We start from the raw sequence: 7810 nt of genomic DNA on the forward strand, positions 1-7810 counted from the left end.
TCTTGGGCCAAAAACCAAAGAAACAACCTATAATTAAGATTCCCTAACCAACAAGGACCTACTGTATAGCACAGGAAACTATATTCAATATTTCGTAATAACCTATAAGGGAAAAAATCTGAAAAGAATGTATCTATGCATATGTGTGTGTGTGATATGTGTGTGTGTGTGCATATATATATATATATATATATAGGTGTGTGTGTGTATACATGTAGCTGAATCACTGTGCTGTACACCTGAAACTGACACAACATTGTAAATCAACTACACTTCAATTAAAAAAGAGAAAAGTTCTCATCAGGCTTTGCTTCCCAAACTTTCACGCAAGGCCATAGAAGCAGCCTTAAAGTTGTTCCTTTTAAAATTCCACATATTTGGCTCTTCCAAAAACCAGTCTAATCCTTCCCTGGGAGAGCTTCCCACTGTCACACTCCTCCACGGTTCAGGAAATAAGGAAATTCTGTTCTCAGATTGAATTTTTGCCCTACAGGTGAACATCCTATCCTGCTCCTTGCAGAGCACTGCTCATTTGCTTATTCCCACTCCTCTACTAGTAGAGGCAGTGCCTCTTGCTGCCAGGAGAGGGCAGACCAATTCCCTGGAGCAGCTGCCATCCTCCCAGAAAGATTCCTGTTAGAGGAACCTGTTTATAGTTCAAAAGTATTTCTTCTAACAACCTCTTCAGGAGCTTACTTCATAGCACAGAGCAGGTAATCAATGAATTCTAGTGACACGCCTTGTTATACATGATGGGGATAAAGTAATAAATTATTCAGACAAGATTTCTGACCTCAGGGAATATATGCCAGCTAGGGGTCAGGTAGAGCGACGACGGGGAGGGAAGGAGTGGTGTTATTGAAACTGAAAAGGGAAACTGGGCCTTGCTGGCTCTGTTGGTAGTGAGACAGGAAGACAAGAGTACAGCCATTTCGGAAAAGAACCGAGGAACGGCCTTGAGCAAAACAGGCCTTCAAGCTAAAGAACAAAGGCCCTGGGGGCCTGAGTCCCAGAGACAAAAACCAGGCTCGCATGAAGAAAAGATTAACTTTATCTCTGTTACACTAACCTAGCTGCCACAAGACAAGAAGCTCAACTATAAATTTTAACCTTATCTGTTCCTGTGCTTTCTTGCAGAAAATTCTCATGCATTTCTTTCCCCTCACAGAAGCACTCCCTATTCCTGACAGCCAACCTGGGGCCACCTGCTGCTGATCAAAGAGCTTTGATGATTTCTGGAAATTATCATTCATCATGAGACAAACCCTCCCTTTTGTTATAAAAGCAACTCGCCCCTTCTACTCAGGGAGCTGGCTCTTTTTTTTTTTTCCTGCCTTCTCCCTTGTGCACAAGCTATCTCTTTTAATAAAAAGCTTTGCTTGCCTGAGAGCCTTGTAGAAGCGATATTCATTTCTACAGTATTGCTGTCCAAGAGTCTGGAAAGGGCCTGGTAACAGTAGGAACAGACTTTAAGAGCAAAGGAGGAGGATTCTGAGCTGAGATCAGCTTTTTTATTTGGAAAGATCACTCTGGCTATCCTGGGGAGAATGGATTAGAAGGGGGTAGAGTCAGAGCCAGGGAACCTGGTTAGGAATCTCTAGCAGAAATCCAGGGGTGAAGAGCTTGAACTAGGGTACTGAGAAAGAGAAAAGTAGCTGCTAATGTCCAGAAGCTGGCCTGGCCCTCACTGCTAGGCCTTGGTGTTCTCATGTTGAACATAACATCAGACAAGTCTACTCTGTGGTCATGCTGGATGAAGAAAAAAAACAGAACAAGATCATTCACATAATCACGTCTAAACACAAACGAAAACGTGAACAAAAGTCCAAACATCTCTCCATCCTGGCTAATACGAGTGACTGCTGCTACTTCACCAATTACAGATTCAGCCTCATTGTAGTCTCCCCTCTTTCTAGATAAGACTTATTAAGATATCCAATAACAAAATGATCCCACTTCCTGAAAACACCCAGAGTAAAGCCCCACGAGCTTAAACCCTCACCCAAATCACCTAACGCCAGCCCAAATCCTGTAAGTTTTTCTAACACTCTCCCCCCCATGGTGTGTGTTCTTCCTCCTGTAACAAGTAATAAATCCAACCTGCTCTGATACAAGTACGTTCCTGACAGTCTTCAGCTGGAGGGCATTTACAGTATGGAGGCAGTGGGGATAATGTCTGTCTTGGACAACTGAGTAAAAGAGGGCACGCTGGAGAAGGAACAGATTTGTGGAGAAAGATGATGAATTCAGTTTTGGACAAGTTGAGCCAGATGTTGATGAACCATCCCAGTGAACACGTCTGGCAGTCAGATACAAGGGTCTGCAGTTCAGGAGATCCTGGATTGAGATGAAGTTTGGGAGATGGCGGAATATGTATAGTTAATGAAGTCATGGTCATGGATAAATTGGTCTAGCCAGACTGAGAAAACAAGTGGATCCAGGACAGAACGCTGAGTGCAATGGGTTGAAGAGAGAATGGGAAGTTAGAAAGTCGCTGGAGTGGGGACCCAGCAGTTTCAAAGATTTCTACTTTGTCTTTCCCAGGCCAAAGACTCAATGTGGGGGTTACTCCAGGTCCAAGTATATCAATCCCATTAAGCACTTGGGGACCAGGGATATGATCACTGGTTAAGAATCCAAGGACTTCAGGGAGCTTTCTTGGGACCCAGGACTCAACCCCTGGCAAGGATTCCAGTGGGTGGGGCAAAATCACTGCTATGGTGGCTCGTAGAAGCTTTGAGAAAGCAATGGCCTATGCTGAGTGAAACAGATATGCCTGACTTGCCCTAGTAGGTGGTAGAGGAAGGAATACAGAGGCTGAAGAAAGCAGGCATGCCAGAATGGATATATTAGGTGAGGTCAGAAGACCCACCAGAGAATTGTGTTCCAAGAAAGGGCCCAGAGGACACAATATTCACCAAGGCCATCTATTGAGGGGTATCAGCATCACTAAGAAGTTCAGGGGTGGTTCTCCTCTATGGTGGAGGAGAGGAAGTCACAGAGCTGAGCTACTTAACATGAGATGTATGGGGATGGTACTCCCTGCCCATCCCCATCAAGTAAAACAGAAGAGGTTTAACAGAAGCACTGCTTAACTGCCAGAAGCCAGAAAGCTGTAATTACCATAAGAACGGCAAGATTGGAGGGTTAGCCTTGGGGCCTTGACCCATCAGAGACAGTTGTAGATATAATAAACAATGGTATTCCTAGCGGTAAAATAGATGGGAAGCCAAGGAAGCCAAGAATGCTGCTGAACATCTACAACCTGAAGAAAGAAAGAAGAAAGGAGCAGAAGGCTAAATACAGTCACCACAATAAATAGTAGCCAAGAGGAAGCTTGCACAAGCCTCTTAGCCTCATCCACCAGCAAGAAGAACTACAGTTCTGCAGCCTGTGGAAGGAAAACCACATTCACAGAAAGATAGACAAAATGAAAAGGCAGAGGACTCTGTACCAGATGAAGGAACAAGATAAAACTCCAGAAAAACAACTAAATGAAGTGGAGATAGGCAACCTTCCAGAAAAACAATTCAGAATAATGATAGTGAAGATGATCCAGGACCTAGGAAAAAGAATGGAGGCAAAGATCAAGAAGAAGCAAGAAATGTTTAAAGAAGACCTAGAAGAATTAAAGAACAAACAAAAAAAGGTGAACAATACAATAACTGAAATGAAAAATATACTAGAAGGAATCAATAGCAGAATAACTGAGGCAGAAGAACGGATAAGTGACCTGGAAGACAGAATGGTGGAATTCACTGCCGCAGAACAGAATAAAGAAAAAAGAATGAAAAGAAATGAAGATGGCCTAAGAGACCTCTGGGACAACATTAAACGCAACAACATTCACATTACAGGGGTCGCAAAAGGAGAAGGAGAGAGAAAGGACCCGAGAAAATACTTGAAGAGATTATAGTTGAAAACTTCCCTAACATGGGAAAGGAAAGAGTCACCCAAGTCCAAGAAGTGCAGAGTCCCAGGCAGGATAAACCCAAGGAGAAACACGCCAAGACACACAGTAATCAAACTGACAAAAATTAAGTGGAAGGTCAACTGGCCCGAGGCAGGGGAACGCAGTCAGACTCACAGTTTGCATCAGACCGAAACTTTCCGGACCACCCAGTTGCAGGAACTGACCTGGGGACTTTCCACCCGACCCAGCCTTCCCGCCTTTCGAGGGGCGGGACTAACGGTCCCAAGACTGATGCAACCGGCACCAGATATTGCCACGATACCCGAAAAGACCACCAAATAAGGAATGCCCTGCGCCCTCCCGGATTCACCACACCCCTTTCCCTTCTTCCCCTATAAATTCTGCCCAAACCCTCACCCGGGCGCAACTTCTCTGGCCCCTTTCTCTCGGACCAGTGAACCTCGCCCGGGAGCTTACCCAAATAAAGCTTGTTTAAGCTCTCCTCCGTTTTTGGTGCCGTTCCTTACATTTGCTGAAACCCGGGAGGGGTACCAAGCCCCGCGGGTTACCGTGCGGGCCGCTCCTCCCCTCCCCCAGGAGACAACCAGGGAACCTCTACTCATCCACCCGATCCGGCAGAAAACGGGGTAAGTTCCCCTCCCTTGTTCCCTCCGACCCTCAGAGTGCCTGCCCACCGGACTCCCTGTCCTTAATCGCGGCCGCGTCAGGGACTCCTCCGTCCTCTCTCCGGGCCTCGGGCAACTGTGGAGACGTGCCAATTGCCTGACCGCTCTCCGACCCGCCGGGCCTCGGGTGATTGTGGAGACGTCCCAATCGCCTGACCGCCCTCCGACCTGCCGTAAATTGGAGACTGAGACCAGGGACGCCTCTCTCCCTCTCCATTCACTCAGGGACAGACTGGGGGTCATGGAAACCTCACAATCGAAACCAGATCCTAAGACGCCCCTGGGGTGTCTCCTAGCCAATTTTACAGCCCTCGGCTTCTCCCAAGATCTCCGTTGCCGACGGCTTATTTTCTATTCCACTGTGGCCTGGTCACAATATCCTCTAGACAATCAATCCAAATGGCCTCCTGAAGGGACTTTCGATTTTAACATCCTCCGTGATCTAGATAATTACTGCCGCAGGACGGGCAAATGGTCCGAGGTCCCCTATGTTAAGGCCTTCTCGTATTTACGCTCCCGCCCTTCCCTCTGCATCGATTGTTCCACTTCCCAGATCCTTCTTGCCAAACAGACATCTCCTACATCCAAGCCCCTAATTTCCTTTGATCTCTTGCCTCTCCCCCCTCCAGAGCTCCTCTCCAACCTCCACCCTACCCTGAAGCGGTCTCTCCTCCTCCCGAACCCGCTCCGGCCGCTCGCCCCTCCAACCGCTCCCCCGCCTCCCTCAACGGTTTCTCCTCCCACGCCCCTTGCTTAACCAAATCTCCTCTGCCCTCTGAGGGAGGTAGCAGGAGCGGAAGGATTAGTTAGAGTTCATGTTCCCTCTTCCCTCCAAGATCTCTCTCAAATAGAAAAGCGATTAGGCTCCTTTTCTGCCCACTCTGCCCGCTACATCAAAGAATTTCGCTACCTTTCTCAAGCTTACGATCTGACCTGGCACGATATCTTTGTGATCCTATCTTCTACTCTGACCCCTGACGAGAGGGAAAGAATTCAAACTGCTGCCCGAAACCATGCAGATCAGGTTCCCCTTACCGACAGCTCCATGCCTGTCGGAGCCACTGCCGTACCTGGCACCGATCCAGGCTGGACTTATCAGGATGGCCAAGATGGCTGTCGTAAACGCGACCTCATGATCCAATGCCTCCTGGCTGGCATGCAGGCTGCTGCTCATAAGGTAGTCAATTTTGAAAAACTAAAAGAGATAACCCAAGAAGCTAACGAAAATCCAGCTATCTTTCTCAATCGCCTTACAGAGGCCTTAACTCTCTACACCCGGCTGGATCCCGACACCCCGGCAGGGGCAGCGGTCCTAGCCACCCATTTTATCACCCAATCAGCCCCGGACATCCGAAAGAAATTAAAACGGGCAGAAGACGGCCCTCAGACCCCTATTCGAGATCTGGTAAGAATGGCCTTTAAAGTCTACAATGGCCGTGAGGATTTGGCAGAATCCAGCCGACAGGCTCGGACGCACCAGAAGGTGGCCCTCCGAACCCAAGCTCTTGTAGCCGCCCCAAGGCCGGCCATCTCCCATGGATCACAGCATCCACGGGGTCCACAAAAGGCAACCCCGCCGGGGGCCTGCTTCAAATGCGGAAAAGAAGGCCACTGGGCTCGCCAGTGTCCCAATCCCCGACCACCTTCTAAGCCCTGTCCCAGCTGCGGGCTAACGGGCCACTGGAAGAGTGACTGCCCTACGACTGGCCCTCCCTCAGCGTCTCCACGCGGGGGGCAGGCGGACCCAACAGCATTAACACTCAAACTGCTGGGACTGGCTGACGACTGACGGCACCTGGACTCGAAGACCCCCATCACCCTCGCTGAGCCCAGGGTAACGCTACAGGTAGCGGGTAAGTGCATCTCATTTCTGGTGGACACGGGGGCTACCTATTCGGTCCTGCCTACTTATTCCGGGCCAGTTTCTCCTTCCCAGATCTCGGTCATGGGTATTGATGGCAAACCATCCTTCTCACTCCAGACCGGTCCACTCCCATGTCATATCGAAGGACTCCCTTTTACTCATTCCTTCTTAGTCATACCATCCTGCCCAGTTCCTTTGCTAGGCCAAGATGTCCTTTTCCACTTAGGGGCCTCCCTCCAGCTGGTTAGACTTGACCCTAAGGTCCCCTCCTCCCAACTCCTGCTTCCTCTTCTCGGCCTGTCTCTAGAACCCTCCCCCTCCTATTCCCCTCTTCCAATCACACCAAACCCAATCAATCCCCAAGTTTGGGATACTTCTAAGCCCATAATAGCAACACACCATTCCCCCGTCCTCATCCGCCTAAAGGACTCCTCCAAATTTCCATCAAGGCCCCAATTTCCCATCTCTGAGACTCACCTTAGGGGCCTACAACCTATTATCACCAGACTCCTAAACCAGGGACTCCTTATCCCCACTGACTCTCCCTGCAACACCCCCATCCTACCTGTCCGCAAGGCCTCTGGGGATTATCGCCTGGTTCAGGACCTCCGACTAATCAGTGAGGCCATAATTCCTCTCTACCCAGTAGTACCAAACCCATACACCTTGCTCTCCCATATCCCCCCATCCACAACCCACTTTACGGTTCTGGATCTCAAAGATGCCTTTTTCACTATCCCCCTACATCCCGACTCCTATTTCCTCTTCGCCTTTACCTGGACGGATCCGGATACTCATACTTCCAGTCAGCTCACCTGGACAGTTCTTCCCCAGGGCTTCCGCGACAGTCCTCACCTCTTCGGTCAGGCGCTGGCACGGGACCTCACTTCCTGCTCCCTTACCCCCAGCACTCCTTCAATATGTAGATGACCTCCTCCTTTGTAGCCCATCTCTCAGCCTCTCAAGACAACATACTGCAGATCTCCTCAATTACCTTGGCTCTCGCGGTTATCGGTTATCGGGTCTCCCCAGCCAAGGCTCAGTTATCTGTATCTTCTGTAATCTACCTGGGGCTCCACCTTACCCCTACCACAAAAGGTCTAACAGCCGACCGCACCCGGATTATCCGTGAACTCCAGCCTCCGGAAACAGTGGAACAAATTCTCTTCTTTTTGGGCCTTATAGGATTTTTCCGGCACTGGATCCCTAACTTTGCTCTCCTCACTAAACCCTTATATCTAGCCACTAAAGAAACCCCTCAAGGACCCCTCACCTCTCCTTCCGCCATTCGACAGGCCTTTCTCACCCTCCGTAACGCTCTGATATCTTCTCCTTCCCTTTCTCTGC

This window comes from Stenella coeruleoalba (assembly GCF_951394435.1).
Source record: "Stenella coeruleoalba genome assembly, chromosome: 8".
Lineage (NCBI taxonomy): Eukaryota > Metazoa > Chordata > Mammalia > Artiodactyla > Delphinidae > Stenella > Stenella coeruleoalba.